At 33.3% G+C, this 19,693-nt stretch overlaps 1 protein-coding gene across 2 annotated transcripts in view; it reads right to left on the bottom strand.

Moving 5' to 3' along the window:
- The window catches only part of fus (epithelial splicing regulatory protein fusilli), a 273,674-nt gene that overhangs the window by 78,745 nt on the left and 175,236 nt on the right, over positions 1-19,693 (bottom strand). The window lies entirely within an intron of this gene.

Genomic DNA, 19,693 nt, shown 5'->3' with positions numbered 1-19,693 from the left:
GTATCCGAAGAGGTCGACAGTGGCGTGATTATGCTTTTTATATAATTAACGGCAACGAATAGTTTCCGCTGCGCTACTGACAGCGTGGATAAATATGTAAACAAGGCACTCGGATCGAATCAGTACGAAAATACGGTTTTGCGCTGGATCTTCGTAACTGGAGCCTACTGTAGCAAGCTTCAGAGTACATTGCAAAAATTAAAGCCTAAATTGTTATTTTCATGTCCTAACAGTTCAGTATCCAAATTTTCAACACTCTTTTTAATTTTTGTATATATCGAACATGTACCAAGATACTATTATTTACTATTTAAAAATAAATCTTAAATTTATTGTTTTAATTTTCAAGTCTTTCAAGTTCAATCCATGAACTACCCATGCAACCCTAATTTAAATATATTTAATTCCAAAACCGAGACAAAGTTTTCAAAAAAAATTTATTAAGTAGCCAAATGATAAAATAAATTTACTTTTTTATAAAGGCATTAAAATGTAATGTTGTTAAAAAGTAGTTGTTTATTTCAATATTTTTCAACATTATATGGCTAAAAAATATTTAAAATTTATCATTTATTGCTATAATATATTATTGTAATATTTTTAATAAAAATAATTATAAATATTTTGAAATAATGAACGTAAAAGAAGTACCTTACCTGAACGTTTCTGAATAATTTAGAATATTCACGTTATTCACGAACCTGATAGGATGTGCAATAGTAATAAGTCACTGACATTTTTATTTTGTAAAGCCAAATATAAAATATATTGAGTATCTTGAAAATAATATTAAGTTTTAAGTTGCTATATTATAAATGTCTATCTCTTATTTACTTGGATCCTTTTCTTCAAAACAAAACAGAATTGGCATAATGTTTTAATATCATTAATAAAAATTATATTTTACATTTCTATTCAAAAATATGAGAGATACTTAGAGGAAACATGTAACATAAGAAGTTTGATAAAAAAAATCAATTCACTTGATTATTTATATAATAATAGTCTCCCGTTTTTATACCGCTTCGCGGCTTTGGGAGTATAGCAGGGTAGTCTGCTATATCTAGGGCCTACGGTATACAAGGAAGGTAACATGGCCAGTGCTACGCTTCAACCGCCTATTATTACCCCTGGTTTTACCCAAGGTACTCATTTTATTCAGGCTAAGTCGACCTGGGGCCTATAGACATTTTTTAAAAATGTCTAGTTGTTCTTGCCGGCAGTAGGATTCGAACTCCGGACCACCGGCGGGCGAGGCAAGCATCCTACCGCTTGCGCTACGCAGGCCCTAGATTATTTATCGATGGAAAAAATACAAACATAGCAGCATACATGTGAGGTAAATTAGGCAGTGTAACTGATTTACAAGAAGTGTGAGTTTCAGATGAGTGACACTCAATTCGGATTTCCAAATTGATTGCGAATAAGAGAAGCTCTTTTTGCCTTAAATGTGTTAACACAACGATGCACAGACAGGAAAGTAGATGTATATGCATGTTTTATTGATTATCGAAAGGAATTTGACTGCGTTAACCTTCAAAAAATGATCGAAATTCTAAACACAACTGAACTGACATTGACGAACGAATTGACGAAAATATTTGGGAGCAAATATCAACAGACTGTGTAACCCAAAAAAAGAAATCCTGTCAAGAATCGATCAAGCGAGGAAAACACCCATGAACATAAAAACATTTTTTACAAGATCAGACCTTAGTCTAGAGCTCAGAATTCGGCAATAAGAAGAAGAACCGATTTGGAAAAACTAAACGTAATAAGACTTAGAAAATCATCATAAGTACGTGCGATGGCGTGTGATAAAATAACGGTACACTAAGAAAACTAATAATTTCACAAACAAAGTAAACGCACTGCAATTTTAAAAATCTCAGAAAAGCTCTCCAATGATGGTTATTGTAAAAAAGATCTTTTTTATTATCTAAATGCAATAATGACTACTTTTTCCCCAAAAGTTACGAAGCGATAACATTACTTGCGGATTGCAAGGATCAAAGGCACAAGAAGCTTTTTATCAAGCAGATTCTCTGGCAAAACGAAGATTAAGACAAACCATTGAAAGTGCAGAACCATTATGTGTAATCACGTCAAATTATTAGCAGCATTGACAGAAAGCTTTGATTTAATGTATTGGATCTCAGCAGACGACAACTAGTAATGGTCACAAAGATAGTGATTGGACACTGTCAATTACGGAAACACTTATACAAAATGTCATGTCTAGGAAGAACTCTAACTTCTATGAAATACAATCTACTATATTTAATGTCCTAAACCAGAAAAAAACCCAATAAAAAAAGTAAAAGACTACAGTCCTTCTTAGGTGAGTTTACATAAGAGTACAGATGTTAGTATCGACGTTTCACGACCACTAGCCAGTGGCATGTAGTGTCTTGTCTGAAATAAGAAGAAGAAATTTCAATATGACATCTAGTTTTTAAAAATCTTTAGTTTCAAAAATGAAATTAGTTTCATTAGTTTAGAATAGATAGACTTAATCTTACTATAACAGAATTTAATATAAAAATAAACAATGATAAGACCAAAATAATGACCATTTCACGATCTCAGAATATTCCAATACCTATCACATTGATGGTAACATCTTTAAACAAGTACTTTAAACAAGTAAGCAAAATAAAGTACTTGGGTTGCTGAATAAACAACCAACTCGGGAATCTCGAGATTAGATGCAAAATTGAGCAAGCAAGAGACGCATTCTTGCATTCTTCATATGTTTGGTGAACTCTATGCTATACCGAGTAGAATCATTGGCGCTCACTTAAAGACATCGTAAAGGCATTTGAGATGTAAACTTACAGGAGAATATTGAACAATTCCTTGAACTGACCGTAAAACAAATAGACAGATTCTCGATCGTTTAAGCAAAAAAAGAGTACTACTTCACATTATCAAAGTCCGCAAATCATCATACGTTGATATCAGTGATATTTCGTCCTTTAAACTCGTAATTACAGGCAAAATTAAAGCAAAACTCAGAGTCGGGAGGAAAAAGCTCTATTGAAACCGAAATATACATTTGATGGGTTTCAATTATAAAAGATTAATAAGAACACCAGAGAATGGCACCATTTTCTAAAAATAGAAGATCAATAAAACTGCATTTTAAAGTATGATGTTTGTAATATATAAACTAATCAAAGTTTAAAAAAGTGCTAATAAAAAAATGAAAAATGACCAACAAAACTAATGAACAAAAAAATACTATTTCAAATGACAGTATAAACAACTGTACTCTACATTTATGAACATAATGACTACTCTGTAGCTTTTCGCTAAATTATATTGCGAAAAAAAATCGTTTACGATAAATGTAACGATTTCTGTTTGTGCTCAATTTGCCATCGGCGATAATACCGTACAAGCGTTCCTAAATAACGTATATTGTAGTTAATCAAAGCAAAATTAGGCTACCGTCGAATCGGAGGCATCATTTATAACCATAATCGATTTAATAAATCCTCAAAAACCGCTTGCGTGCAAATGTTAATGTTACAAATTAAAAATAATGGCCCTATGTGTGATTAACAGGAATATATAATGAGCTAAAAAAGGGTGATTAGTGGTAAAGTATTACGTTGATATTACGGTCAGATGAATATATGAATGACAAAAAATGAATGAAAAAAAAAAGATTTTTACATAAATACAATTAATGTTTTATCATTAAAAATAACTTTATATTCACAGACATTCAAATTGCCAAGTGAAATTGCCATTGAACACAAAATTAACAAGTTGCAGTATATATGCGGGACTGTTCACAAAACATTCAAGAAGAAGACAAGAAACGATACAATGATAAAGTCTTATTCGCCATTATGTTAAACGAATTGCCTGCTATGATGCCTACGGCTCAACCAGGTGTCACCAGCAATCTACTGGAATGCCTGGCTCAGCAGTGAGTGAACATCAAATCTGTAGCTTCTCGTCATACAAGAAACAAAAAATAAAACAAAGAAAAATGGAACAACAAAGTCTCTGTTGGTAGCTGAAAAGATCTCCTCCCGTGCATCGGAAATTTGTACGAGAGGATGCTGCGAGGACGGATCGACGACACGATTGAGAGATCAGGAGGCCTATCGCCGAGACAATTTGGATTCTGTAAAGGGAAGAGCACAGTTGACGCTATTTTGAGTGTAATCGAGGCATTGCACAACATTGGGGCCGAACAGCGCGGGCGGCTTTACTGCTCTTTGATGTTAGAAATGCATTCAACACTCTGCAGTGGAAAGAGGTGATGCGAGCGTTGGAAGAGAGGCAGTGTCCTAACTATCATGGTGGGACATCTTTCTGAGAGAAAAATCATCGTAGAGAAGGGCGCGCTCGTTGACGTAACGGCTGGAGTTCCACAGGAATTGGTCTTGGGTCCGACGCTATGGAACCTGGCATATTACAGGGTCATGAAATGCGAATATGGGAAGGTATAAACCCATTTGCTTTTGCAGATGATCTGCCTGTGCTGATAGTAGCGCGGGACGAGCCGGATCTCTTATTTCGAGTAAGACATATGGGCAACGTCGTGAAGGACTGAAGGAGAAGACCAAAGCCATCATTCTAAAGGGTAAACGGAAAAGACAAAGGATGGAACTACTATGTACAGTGGTACAACTAACATCAAAGTAATGCGCCAATGTAATGTTATGCCTAACATTAAAGGACTCAAATCAGAAAGGAGGAGGGCCTTACACGGCGTCGTATAGTTAATCATTCTTTACGTGGCACCAGTCTGGAGTGCGGCGATAGAGATTGTGGACTATCACGGGTTGTGTTCCTCTGAATGTGTTAGCTGTAGAAGGGAGACATCTCTATGAGAGCAGAGAATATGTGACAGCAGCCATAAAAAAAAGAAGAAAGAGAAAGATCAGTATAAAGATGGCAAGATTGGAACAACAGGACAGGAGTGTTTTAGGACATATCTTCATGGATTCAGAAAGACAGATAAAGATAAATGCCTATACGGTGAATACTCTAAGACTGTTACTCAGGCAATGCTGGAGTGCTATAGATGGACAGTGGAGAATATAGAATGTACAGAGAAATAAGTATGAACCCTGTGAAAGAGATGATTGTGAAGATGACAGGAAGAAAGGGGGGATGGAATATTGAACAGTAATTAAAAATAAGTAGTCAGGATAACAGGAAGGTTCATCTGTTTGCAGGACTTCTTTCTTCTAAGGGGAAATGGGCTCGGATGTATTCTTCTACCCTAAATTTAACAACATACGCCAGCCATCCCTAGGGTTAACCTAGTACGGTTTTTAGAAATATCCACCCACAGAGAGCAAAAAAAATGTAGAAAGGTCTACAACACTAAACGATCAGTAATCTACAAGTATAGATCTGCGTTACAGTCTTAAGAAACTTTGGAATAATGCATAAGACGATATTATGTCAGTTGTCACTTGTCATTTGTCTTCTGCTTATTGATATAAAGCTTCTGCTAACAAATCATAATATTGTTCTTCGATCGGTTTTAGAACAACCTGAAAAATCAAGCTTAAAAAAAATAATGGCCCATTTATGAATACAAATGAATCTGCAAGTGTAGATATACGTTACAGATTAAAAACGTTCTAATCACGTAAACGACGACTCCAATATATATATATATATATATATATATATATATATATATATATATATATATATATATATATATATATATGTCATTTGTCATCTGTCATTTGTTTTCTGTAAAATGTTTTTATTTTAGATATGGGAAAAGGGAAGCAAAAAATCAAATTAAGAAATGGCAATTCGATCGGTTTGAAAACAACCTGAGAGGACAAAATAGAAAATAATAATGGCCCATTTATAAATATAAATGAATCTGCAAGTGTAGTGACTCCTATATGTCAGTTGCCATCTGTCTTTTGTTAATTGTTTTTATTTCAGATATAAGGGAAGAGAAGCATCAGATCTAATTCAGAAATGAAAATACTATCCTTCGATAAGTTCTAGAACAACCTGATGATATAAATATTGTTGGTAGAACAAAAAACGCTGTATATGAAAATAAGCATGCAACCAAAAATCCTACCACCACGTGTTCGTAATCGAGGCAGTGAACGAATTTGTATACCTGGGAGCGCTCCTTAGCACTGAAAATAATACTACCGCACAAATAAACCTCAGAATTTGCACGGCCAACAGATGCTATTTTGGGCTCAATCTCCTTCTTAAATCTACAACTATATCGAGAAATACAAAAATAAAACTCCACAAAACAATAATACGACCAATCCTAACATATGGTTCAGAGACCTGGACTTTAACAAAAAGTAATGAAAACATGTTAGGATGTTTCGAAAGAAAAGTGTAAAGGCGAATCTATGGAGCAGTGAATGACAATGGAGTGTGAGAAGACGATACAACTTCAAACTTTTTAGAATATATTAGGAACCATATATCGTAAAACTTATTAAGATAGGACGTCTGAGGTGGATAAGGCATGTAATGCGGATGAAACAAAATGACCCAGCTAGAAAAACACTCCTTGATAGACCCATTGGTCAGAGAAGAAGAGGAAGACCCTTGAATGATGTGTTAAAATGTCTAGAATTCATGTTCTAGAAAACTTAAGATGAGTTTAGCTAGTACGTAAACATAAAGGAGTAGTTTTGACTGCTAATAAATTAATAAATTCAGTTTTTTACCACCAATTTAATATTTCAAATGTATGGCTAATTTGGCGACTAGAGAGGCGTTTTGAAGAGAGGAAAATTTAGGTCCTCATCGGCAAAAACTGATGAGAAGCATAAACAAGCCGAAATTGTTACGCCAAATATAAACAGAAATGTATATTACGTCGCCTTCTACATATATTATCTGTATTAAGTGCGTAGTAAAGGTAATGAACATTTTTTCGACGAAAATAAATATATAGTTGCTGAATTGTTTTCTCCCAAGTATCATAAAGTTTTTAATTTAGCAATAACATGAATGCCCACATTAACATAAGAGATATTAAACGATATGCATGTTTTGTTTTGTTTTAAGAAAGAGGACCCTTCATAAAAATTGAAACCATCCGCCAACACCGTTCCGAAAGTTAAAAAATGAATGTGAAAGCAAACACCAAATCATATTCAGATATCTAGCGAAAGCTATGCAAGAGGCTTAATCTGGACCTACAGTCGGCGCTGTCTTTACGACAAAAACATTCGTGTAAATGTTTTTGAAGCTTACAGAACCGACGAGTATATATCTATTACTAAGTAAACTAAAAACCCAATATATAATAAAATGAATAAATTATACACCATGAGTTTGTACAATGTTTCTTAGTCTACTTCAAATATTCTAGGAAAAGAACCTTAAATCTGAGTATCGGTCGGTTACTTTGTTGTTAATAATTGTTAAAGGTTGTCAATATCATAATAAATATCAATTTTTATCAACGAATTAGTTGATAGGTGAGATAAATGCTGGTTTTTTTATACAATGTTTTAATTAAATGAATTATAATATCTACAGTTCTCTAAAATCTGCGACTACTTTAAATAGTATAATATTCGAACTGAAACAAGAAGTAAACCTCAATGTTGAGTTTTCTAAAAGAGAATATCTTGTTTGCTTCCTGCGGCGCATTTGGTCCTCCTTCATCAACATCAATCGTTGAATTATATAATCAGAATATATTATACTTATATCTGTGTATTTAAAACTATTCCACTAGACTATTTTTAACTGATAAAACGTCATAGCAACGCCACGTTTCCTACAAACAGAACTCCTTTCTGCCCGTGATTTTCAGCGACAAAATTATGACAGATCCATCATGAAGGTGTCTGGTAATTCTGTGGTTGTCAGTTTGACAAACGTCATTGAGCAGTAATCAATTTTGGACAGATATATTCATTATATTTCATTCCATCATTCCAGGCGAAACATCAAGCTTTGGATGTCAGTCAGGTAAAGAAATCAAATAATTGGTTTGAGAAAATGTCCCATTGAACACGCAGAGGTCCAGAAGCTCTATTTCGACCCAATTTTCGGAGTTCCTACGGGTGAAAAAATTTTACGCTTGAAAGATGTACTACCATAACGGACCTAGCAAAAATTATCGAGGATTATGCCTTTTACATGAAAAAGGCAATGGCAAAGACTATAAAGAGTCATCAGTAAAGTCAATGTGGAATGCTATACGCATAGCAAAAATGGTATAAGAAAAATATTTTACGAAGTACGGCATAAAAATCGACCTTTTCACAGATACATCTTCCAAATGTGCAAGATTGACCAGAGATACCAAGCGGAGGCAGGTTCAAAGTGTTCAAGAAAAAATAAAACTCAGTTCGAAAGCATTATCCAAAAGAAGAACTATTAAAAATCATCCAAAGCTACGAGGAGGAGACCTCCAAGGGAGCGCAAAAAAGTTTTTTCGCTTTTGCTCATTTGAACTTGCTTGGAGAGACAATTTTATCAAATTTAAACCGCTACTATGTAACCGCAATCTTTCCTTCAATCTCCGCTACAGGATGGTTAAATGCTATGTATGGTCCATATTGTTATACGGCATGGAAACATGGACGTTAAGAGTACCTTCCATTAATAAGTTGGATGCCTTCGAAATGTGGACGCCGCGAAGAATGTTCCGCATACCATGGACAGATACGAAAAATTGGATACCTCGAGCATATTCTGAGAGGAAAAAAATACGCAATCCCTCAACTAATAATCCAGGGAAAGATTGAAGGCAAGAGAGGAGTACGTCGCAAACAAATGTTGTGGCTGCGGAACATAAAGATCTGGACAGGCATAAATAACACTGGCGATCTTTTGCATGCCGCAAAAGACAGACGTCTGGCCTTAAGATAATTCGCCAACGCACTATAGGTGCACGGCACTATAAGAAGAAGAAGAAGGAAAGGCAATGAGGTTGTGAACTACTTACTTACTTTTTCCAGAAGGAATTTGATGTTATAGGAGCAGCATTTTTTCCAAAACAAATTAAGGCGGTTCGGAAAGTTTAGCAAGTAGCAAATGGCTGGTAAGAAATTCATCAAACGAAAATGTATGCCCAGTTAGATTATTTTTGAAATTAATGAAAAAAGGGGACCAAAGATTTTATCAGACAGACTCTTTCTTACCGTTTACCCCCACTGGAAGGATGGATTATTGTTCAAAAACTGTCTACTTGGAATCAACACTGTATCTAAGTGGACAAAAATGTCAGCTGGAAAAATTGGAATAGAAACAAAAAAAAAACATAAAATAACAAACCATTCTCATCGATCTTCAGCTGTGTCAGCCTTGTTCAAGCAAGATGTTTCTAAACAAGAGTTAATTACTTAGTTAAAACTTATCACAACTTAGTTGTTTGATATCTGTATTAACGAGTGTCATGAGAAAATCGTTAGTTCCATGTTCTAGAGATCCATATGATTGTTTCATGACAACTTCCACCAAAAAAATTGTTCCTTAAGTTTCCAATAAGCTGATAACTTTTTTCTGGAAAATAATTGTCTGTTTGACGCCATTCCTTGCCCTTTCATTATTTTCTTATTTATTTCGGTGTAAATTGAATATTATTATTATTGCAAACAGTAGTCGCAAATTTTTAATCTATAAGATTGAATAGGTACACCAAATACTCGGTTTAAGGTTCTGAAACGTACCCTTCGCCATCTATTGACAACAATGACAAACGATGTTCGTCAACCAAAGACAACCCTTAATTAGTACATAATAAAAAACATAAGTAAATAAATATAGAAATAAAAATAGTTGCCTTCAGTGTCAACAACTGTCCTAAAACCATAAGTTTAAACAACAATTACCCAATCCAAGAATATATTCATTAGTCGCAGACATTTGTGTTATGACAAAAGCCTTTTTAACATGGAAATATAGAAAACTAGTGAATAGAAAAATATATAAAAAAATTTAACCTGTGTAAATGCGTATATATATCAAAATAACAAAGGTCGAGAAATCAGGAGAGTTGTTTGTGTATTTTTTATACTCACATTTAACACTTTTATTTGAAAATAAATTATTTCGGCTACAGTTGATTAAAAAATTTACTCCGGTTCACTAAACTTTGCTAATTTGTTCTTTTATCTAATAAACTTCCATAGTATTACCAAGCGATATGCTCATCTGCAATGTTAATGTTAAATAAAATGCACCAGTCCATTGTAGATACAAAAATAAGAAAATCAGAAACACCGACGGTACTAAAATTACGTATGACAAAATTAATTCACTACAAAAGAAGTTGCAGTGATCCTACGCTAAAAAACACGTAGAATTATGAGAAGCTATCGAAATAAAGTATTTATATCGCAATCTAAATAAAATACACCACATTTTAAACCTACATGTACCGCGAGAGTCATTCCACATTGAATTATGGGACCAACCAGAAACTGCGCGTAAAAAAATTCTACTCGGATTATCACAGAAAGAAAAGTTTGAAATATTAAAAAGGTTGGTAAGCTGTAAACAATATGGTTTAAGAAATTGATGATATGAAGTAAAATAAGATAAGTTAATAATAAAGACAAAAGCATTAATGTGGAATACATCATATACAGATTTGGAAAAAATTTTATGGAACATAGGATTTTTAATACAATAACTCAGATCCTCTGATTTCAATTAACCAGTGTAAATTTCAATACAACGTCGCGATGTTTTATAATTAATTCATTTGCTCGACTGGAGTCTCAATTCATGTCCAACGAAACACAGCTAGAGTGCATCTCAATTCGCCGAAAACGTACGTATTTATAAATATAGATATGGAATTAAAAATATTATTTAACTAAAAAAAATGGTTGCTTTATTGCCAAAATGGCTTAAAAAAAATAGATTTCTAAAAATAAAAATAAAATATTAATAATACGCTCATTTTAATTGAAATTAAAAACAATATTTGGAATAATAAATGTATTTAAGTATAAATTTAATAATTCTTTTAATAATTTATTATCTGCACAAAACCGGACTTTCAGGAAAAATCGGTAGACGGAGCAACACTGTCGACGTGCCACATACGCTACTACAAACCGCAGAGGAGATGCAATTAATTGGAACAAATAAATTAGTTATAAAACATCGCGACGTTATATAGAAATTTACATTGTTTAATTGCAAATAAGGGAATCTTAGTAATTGTATTAAAAATCCCTTGTTCCGTAAATAGAATCCAAATATGTATATTATAAAAACGACTTTGGACCGAGACCGATATAATGAATTTTGGATATAATATCATATATGACATCAAAAAGCGACTAATTACTTATACAAATACTTTTTGGATAATACGAAAAACCAGAATGCATAATTTATTGCTGGAGATATGTGAACGATGAGCATTTATAGTTCGTCGAGACAAAAAAAGTAAAATATTTAGCCATTCACACTTGTACGATCGGTAATCTTTCCTTTCGTGTGAGAAAACGAACAAAGACAGACTATTACAAATACCCCTGCAATAATACAAACATTTTTTACAATTTAAATTACTTTTCTTCTTTGTATTGGTTTTTATTAATAAGAAATAATTCAAAATTCTCAAAAGATTGCATTACAACCCTATTATTCATGATTGCTGCTTCCGGTTCGAAGGACCATGTATAGCAGGGCTGCAGTGCAATGTTTGGAAAATTTAATTAATTAATAATAAAACAATAAAACAAGTAAATGACCGTAAATTGTAAAAAATGTTTGTATCATCGAAGCGGTTTTTTTAGTAGTCTATTTTTGTTCGTCATGTAAATAGCTTTGTCTATTGAAACGACAGCGTTAGTCGCACAAATGTTTAAGTCATACTATATCTCGCTGAGCGTAACGGATTTCCATATTTACGCCAACAAGATAGAGGCGATAAAATTTAGTGATTGTAGCCTCGTGGTCTAATTTTTAATGTAATTTTGTGTTTTCTGAATAGAAGTAGTAAATATAGGTATAACAAATGCACAATATTTGTTTCTCTTCCACCGACAAATTCGGAATGTAGTTTTATCACAATTGTTGAGTCCCAGTCTATAATTATAAGAGCATAAACGGGAACATATTGGGGCTCTAACCCTGTGAAGATTAATATGTCTCAGAGTTTGGATAAGGGCTGCTTTTGTAATTGTACTATGATATATAAAAATCTTGTTATTTTTTTAAATAATAGCTATTTGCTGTTATTTCGCAAAATGAAAATTCTACATGAAAAGTAATATTTCTACTGATTGTAGTATATTGGATAATGTTTATATTATTGTACTGGCAATCACATTAAAAGTGTTAGGGTTTTCATCGAGAGATTATTATTTTACCAGCTGGCATAAAATAATGTATTTTTAGGAACATATCACATGTATATTTATTGAAAAAGTGTCCATTTCCAATATATATTTGTTTGGAAGTCCAAGAAATGAATGAACAGATAGAATATTGTAATATAGCAAATCTTATTACGTCGACCACAGTTTATAGACCGAGAGCTCGTAAACAAATTTAAGTAGTATTTGAAATTTAAAACAGCATAAAAAAGTATCAGTATAAATTTTGAATACTGTCCAAGATGTAATAAAGATAGTGGTGATACTTTATTAATCCTTGAGTTTTCAAGTTGTAATAGATTTTGTCAGATATGTGCGACAAAATAAAAATACATGTATCAGTTTAAGTTCAAAATTTTATCACGGAAGTGATAAAATGCGTGGCATCAGGAATGTTACTATGAATAGGTTCAAATGTGGAAGAGAATGTATATGTTAGACCTACTAATTTTATTTTCATATAGGTCCTACTGTCTCTTGGGACATTAAGGGACATTCAGTTTGTGTAATTTGTAATAAAACTGGTGGCTATGTGTTAACTTTTATTTAAAAACCTTGTAGAAAACATGAAACTTTCATCCTACCCATAAGGTAGGCAAACACTCGTGGCAAACATTCTCTATCACCTACATGTTATAAAGCCCCACTATAATGGCCTATTGTTTTGATTTTTTGTTTTGTTTACGAATAATATTCTGCCAAATTTTCATTTGCCTAAACTTTTCAATTTTAAAAATCAACCATTACAGTATTGTGCGAATTAATAGAATCATGGTGACATTTTTCGATATTCAAAGTTGGCAACACTGTCTACACATTTACAACTGACCAAGTATTGACAACATAATCTTACTTTTCTCTGTCTTTTATTTGGAGTGTTTTAGGACATTTCCAACTAGTTTGTGTTGTTCTGTACTATTTTGTGTTGTTTTCAATTCCTTGAAAAGGCCCAGGCCTAAACAAGGAGAAAACGTCCATGTCATGTTGTTTTCGGTAATAACTGAGTTTGTTTAGTTTAATTTCATCGTGGATATTCTCCCCAACATTGGAGATTCGCAGTTTGGGTTTCGGAATTTTCTTGGGACAAGAGAAGCACTGTTTAGTCTACAGGTACTCATCCAGCGCTGCAGAGATATGAACAAAGACGTGTACATATGCTTTATAGACTACGCAAAAGCATTCGATAACGTAAAGCACGAAAAGATAATTGCAGTTCTCCATAAGATCGGAGTCGACTACAGAGACATTCGAACAATAGCGAGTCTCTATTGGGGCCAAACAGCTAAAGTGAAAGTAGGATCTACATTGACCAATAAAATTGAGATCAAGAAAGGGGTACGACAGGGCTGTATCTTGTCTCCTATAACCCAACAACCACCACAGCAACTGATATTAGACAATGAAAGAATTGAACACGTGGATTAGTACATCTACTTGGGAACAACAGTTAACTCAAATCGGGATCAAGCGAAGGAAATACGTATAAGAGTAGAAAAGGCAAGAGCATCGTTCACTAGCATGAAGCAAATTTTCACCTCTAAAAGCCTCACCCTACCTCTCAAAATTCGACTTCTGAAATGTTATGTATTCCCGGTTTTGTTATATGGAATGGAGGCGTGGACAATGACCGCAACATTGATGAAAAAAGTAGAGGCCTTCGAAATGTGGGCTTACCGACGTATATTACGTATATCCTGGACTGAGCACGTGACCAACGAAGAGGTACTACGCCGGATAGGTAAAGAGAGAGAGGTAGGAATAAGTATAAAGAAAAGAAAGTTGGAATACTTGGGTCACGTTATGAGACATAATAAATATAGAGTACTACAACTGATCGTTCAAGGGAAAATAGACAGCAGAAGGCGTCCAGGGAGGAGAAGACACTCGTGGCTCCAAAACTTGCGGCAATGGTTCGGATTGTCATCTGCTGAACTATTCAGATCTGCCGTAAACAAAGTCAGAATAGCCATGTTGATTGCCAACGTTCGGAACGGACAAGGCACATGAAGAAGATATTCCCAGTTCTATCTGGGAACTGTCAAAAGCTCGCAGAATCTATGCCAAAACGGGTAAAAGCAGTAACGGCAGGCAAAGAGAGACATATTTCTTACTAAATGATGTAAGTTTACCGGTAGTTTTGTCAAAATATATTTTTTTTCTAAATAAACTGTTTTTTCAATAAAACAGCCTATGATTCCATTAATTCGCACAGTATTGTAAATCTGCCTGACCAAATTTTAAACCGATAAAATAATTTTCTTAAATACTTCAAAATAAATATTTCTAAATTTCATAATTCCTAAATTCAACTCAAGAAATCTAATAGTTGATATAGTGGTACCACACCTTAACACGATCTTGGATTTTATATTTTGACATTGCTCAAAGGTTATTTACATAAATTTTCATGCTACCTCAAAAAGATTTAAACTTCACGCGAGATCGTAGAGATAAAAATTTTTATTTTTAGGTTAAGTCATTTCATGTCAAACTGAAACTTCACGCGAGATCGTAGAGATAAAAAATTTTATTTTTAGGTTAAGTCATTTCATGTCAAACTGTTTTATGTGCACATATTTTTTTAATATTCTAAGGAGTATCGGTTAATAAGCTTTTTGCTAATCGACCGTTGGGTTGTTTTATTCAACAAATACTATTCAAAAGTGTGTGCCAGATCTCGACCTATCAACGCAAAAGATGTCTGCTGTATGCAACGTACAGTAGCGCGGTTGCCGATATCAATGATTGTTCTCTTTCATTTAAAAACATAGCATTCAATCCCATCTTTTTATGACATGTTCACTTCTACAACTTCCGACGGTGTATATATATAATTTAAACCAGAATAAAAAAATTATCGAGGAAACTATAAAAACATGTTTATTTTTATAGGAGTTCACTCTAAACTGTTCGAATAGCTATTTACCTCTATTAAAGAACAAAAATAAAAATGATTTGGGTGGAATGAGGGTATGAAGTAGTCAACATTTAACTTTATTATTTATGGTAATAAAATTGCCTAAATTTCAACGTTAGTGCATGTAAATTATAAAGAACATACAAGAACTATATCGTAATAAACTTAGTAACAGATATTTACTTCATAACTTCAAACTTCAATGTTTAATTGATTAATTTAAACGATTTGGTTGTGTGTCATTTTAACATAATGATTTTTTTAGTTCCAATATGTATTTTAGCATTTAATAGTCAAATAAATTAAAATTTATAAATAATAACTGTGCAGTTAACCTAAACTAGAAGCATAGGTCACTTTATATCCCCAGTCTACCTAACTAATTTTTATTTTTGAGTTTACTCAAATTAGTTTGATAACTATATGAATCGAGGCATCTCCAAAGTACGCTTAGCTATATTTTTTCCACTGTCTTAAATAACTTTTTTAATTTTGTTATTTAACTAATATACAAAGTTACGTTAAGGTCATATTGGAATGGAATGCTTCCTATATCAATATTTTTTCTTTTGTGTTTGTCTCAACTAATCCATTTAAGTACTTACAAAACTTAACCTAACTATATAAAAAAATATGAACCAGAGGCCAAATGGTAATAAGGCACATTTATACAGTCTGAATTGTAGTGTTTTATTATTTTTTTATTCAAAATTAATGAGATAGATAAAACAAAAGAGTAAATAAACTGGTTATTGACTTGGTAGAATTACATCAAATTAATTCTTTATAAAAATAAATCATATTTTTGGTAATAACAAAAGAAAACAATGCGTGATCTGCTCTTGGACTTTCGTAAAGCCGTGACAACAGCATGTGACTGGCATGAGGACGGCAAAAATTAAAAACTATACAAAGAATAATAAATGGGTATGTACAAAGTACTATGGTTCTATGGTCGTCTAGAAAAAACTGTTAACGCTATTGCTAATCGTGAACTACTCATTATTTTAGGAGACTTTAACGCCAAAGTAGGGTCATCTAAAGAAAATATTGAAGTAGTGCTGGGCAAACATGGACTGGGGCAGAGAAATGAGAATGGCGACCGTCTAGAGGAGTAAAGAACAACATCTTACAATTACAAACACGTTCTATCAACATCATCAACGAAGATTATACACATGGCGCAGTCCAGATGGACGAACAAGAAATCAAATAGACTACATCCTAATAAGATCAAGACGGAAGTAATCGGCCATCAACTGTAAAACATATTCTGGCGCGGACTGTGGATGCGATCAACTACTGGTATTGAATGTTCGACTTTAAAGTCCCTAAATGACTTTCAACAAAACCTAGAAGAAGCTCTTTCTTTAGACCAAGTGACCGTGAGAGCACTTATGGTGTGCAGATTTGTGCAAAGCAAGATTATTGAGATACTACTTGATATAAATTTAATTTTCAACAATATTCGGCTTCTGTTTACTCTTTGTACATAAAAGAAAAATGTGGAGACATTATTTGAGTGTCATCTGTTAAGAAATGCCCTGTTAAGAAATTAAAAACCTAAACAATGCCAGCCAGCAACTTAAAAGAGAAATCCAGAAAATTAAGAATGAATCTATTAAATCTTATCTGGAAGAGTTAACAAACGACAGCAGCACAGAGTATTCGCTTTGGAAAGCTACAAAAATAATTAAAAGGCCAATATTACATTCTCCTCCAATAAAACTGGAAGACGGTAGTTGGGCCAGAAATAATCAGCAGAAGGCAGAGAGATTTGCCACTCATCTAGAGTACACATTTAAGTTGCAAGATGACCAAGACGATGACCAGGATTGGCCTGAACCAAAGCAAATAGATGAGAATATCAAGCCAACTTCCCCAAAAGAAGTAGCTGAGTTAATTAAAGAACAAATCGACCCAAATAAAGCACCCGGTTATGACCTCATTACCAGAAGACTGCTAAAAAATCTACCAAGAAAAGCTATCGTAAAATTAACAAATTTAATAAATGCTGCCTTTAGACTACAATACGTTCCAGATTTATGGAAGATAGCTGAGGTGATCATGATACCAAAGCCTGGGAAACCCCCCAATGAGGTGACATCATATAGACCAATATCACTCCTGCCTGTGATGTCCAAGGTGTTTGAAAAACTCCTCCTGCGAAGAATTCTACCAATAATTGAAGAAAAGAAAATAATTCCAGATCATCAATTTGGATTTAGAAATAAGCATTCGACAATTGACCAGGTGCATAGAATAACTGCTATAATTGAAAGATCATTAGAGAAAAGAAAAGTCTGTTCTGCAACCTTTCTAGATGTGGCACAGGCGTTTGATAAAGTCTGGCATAAGGGTTTGATACATAAACTTAAATCATTCATGCCTAAACAATATTCAAATATATTACAATCATATCTAGCGAACAGACATTTTAGAGTTAAACAAGAAGATGCATACACTGATCTCAAGGATATTGAAGCAGGTGTTCCACAAAGGAGTGTATTGGGTCCAGTCCTATATCTAATATACACGTGTGATATACCTGAACTAGAAGACGACACCATAGCTACCTTTGCAGATGACACTGCTGTCTTAGCGGTAAGTGACACCGTCGAAGAAGCTACAGAAAAACTACAAAATTCAATAAATAAAATCCATGAATGGACCAAAAAATGGAAAATTAAACTGAATGAGAATAAATCAGTCCATATAAATTTTACCAATAAGAGAATTAATAATATTCCTATTAGATTAAATGATGTCCAAGTGCCTATTGCAACATCAGCAAACTTAGGGATCACTCTTGATGCGAAACTTCGCTGGAAAGCTCACGTGAAGAAGAAAAGAGAAGAACTAGGCATCTGCTACAAGAAAATGTATTGGTTAATGGGAAGACATTCCTCTCTATCCATAAATAATAAACTCCTAATCTATAAACAAATACTGAGACCAGTATGGACCTATGGCTGCCAACTCTGGGGCTGTGCCAAGCCTAGTAACATCAAAGTAATCCAGATATTCCAGAATAAAGTACTGAGGAACATCGTAGATGCGCCTTGGTACGTTAGGAACAACGACCTTCACCGGGACCTCAAGATGGAAGACGTCAATCAGATAATCAAGAAATTTGCAGGGAGCCATGAACAACGACTCCATCATCATGTAAACGTCGAGGCTATCCAGCTCCTCGACAATACGAACCTAGAGAGAAGGCTCAAAAGAACAAAGCCTTTTGAACTGGTATAATGAGTGAGTGAAAAGCAGAGTAAAGTGTTGTGCGAGCATGCATGCTTAATTTAATGCTAGTTATTAGAAATAATAGGAAAGATGTGAGTACTAGTGAGTAGACACCTAATTTTAAGATTTCATTAGTAATTTAAGTTAGACACAAATTGATAATTGGTCTTACTGGCCAGATTTTAATGTAAGTACACTTCTATGTCTTTAGTAAAAAAAAATCTGTTAAGAAATGGACAAATAACGCTAAGAAAGAAGTTTTGATTTGAACAGATTTCATTATTAATTGGAATATGTATCACTGATTCTATTTTGATTTGATTTTATTTGCTACTATAGAATTTAATGTATAGATAATATTGTCTTCTTTTATTTCGCTTGATAGATATATCTAGGTACGTTACCCTTGCATATTTCTTTTAATATACGTACTTAAGTCGAAGGGGAGGAGCTAGCGGTGCTAGCTAGACTGAACGTATATACCCAGACACTCGTTATGATGTCTTCAGAGGCCATCGCATGTGCAGAGAGCAACAACAACGTTTTTTAATATTGTGTAAGTGAAGAAAAAAATAATAAAACCTAAAGTAGAACTGGATGTGGTCGATGTAGAAGAGAACCATCGTAGCTATGAAATGAAGATAATTGGCTTGAAATTAGCAATAAATCGCCACTGTTGACGAAAAATATAAACAATAAAAACCATTTAGTTAGAAATTCAACCCAAGTTTATACTCTTTTTAATATCTATACCAATAAAATGAATCGAGTTTCCCCATTTTTAAATGATATGTAAATATATTCTTATGAGACAAACTAAGTATAACAAAATGTTCATAGATTATTGTCATTGTTTGGTTATGTCAATAACAATCATTATATTTTACAAGTTTTTATATAAATGTATATCAAAATTGGACCTGTCAAGTATACCGATGTATACAGCCGACAAAGTGATACAATACTTGATAATAGTTAACTTATATCAAAGTATAATATCATATATTCACTAATATTAACCGTAATATTAAAGAAAAAAAAATTAAGAACTACGAATTTGAGTCAAACTTCTAATATCTATATATCTGTATACTTAGTCATATTAACTCAAATTTAAATAACCAAACTTAATAATTAAGTTAGCGTTTTGAAACATTAATAAATATAAACAAGTTTTAAACTTAAAAAAAGCAAAATATTTCAT

The sequence above is a fragment of the Diabrotica undecimpunctata genome, chromosome 5 (genome assembly GCF_040954645.1).
Source record: "Diabrotica undecimpunctata isolate CICGRU chromosome 5, icDiaUnde3, whole genome shotgun sequence".
NCBI classification, from domain to species: domain Eukaryota; kingdom Metazoa; phylum Arthropoda; class Insecta; order Coleoptera; family Chrysomelidae; genus Diabrotica; species Diabrotica undecimpunctata.
This window is presented reverse-complemented; position numbering and strand designations above follow the sequence as displayed.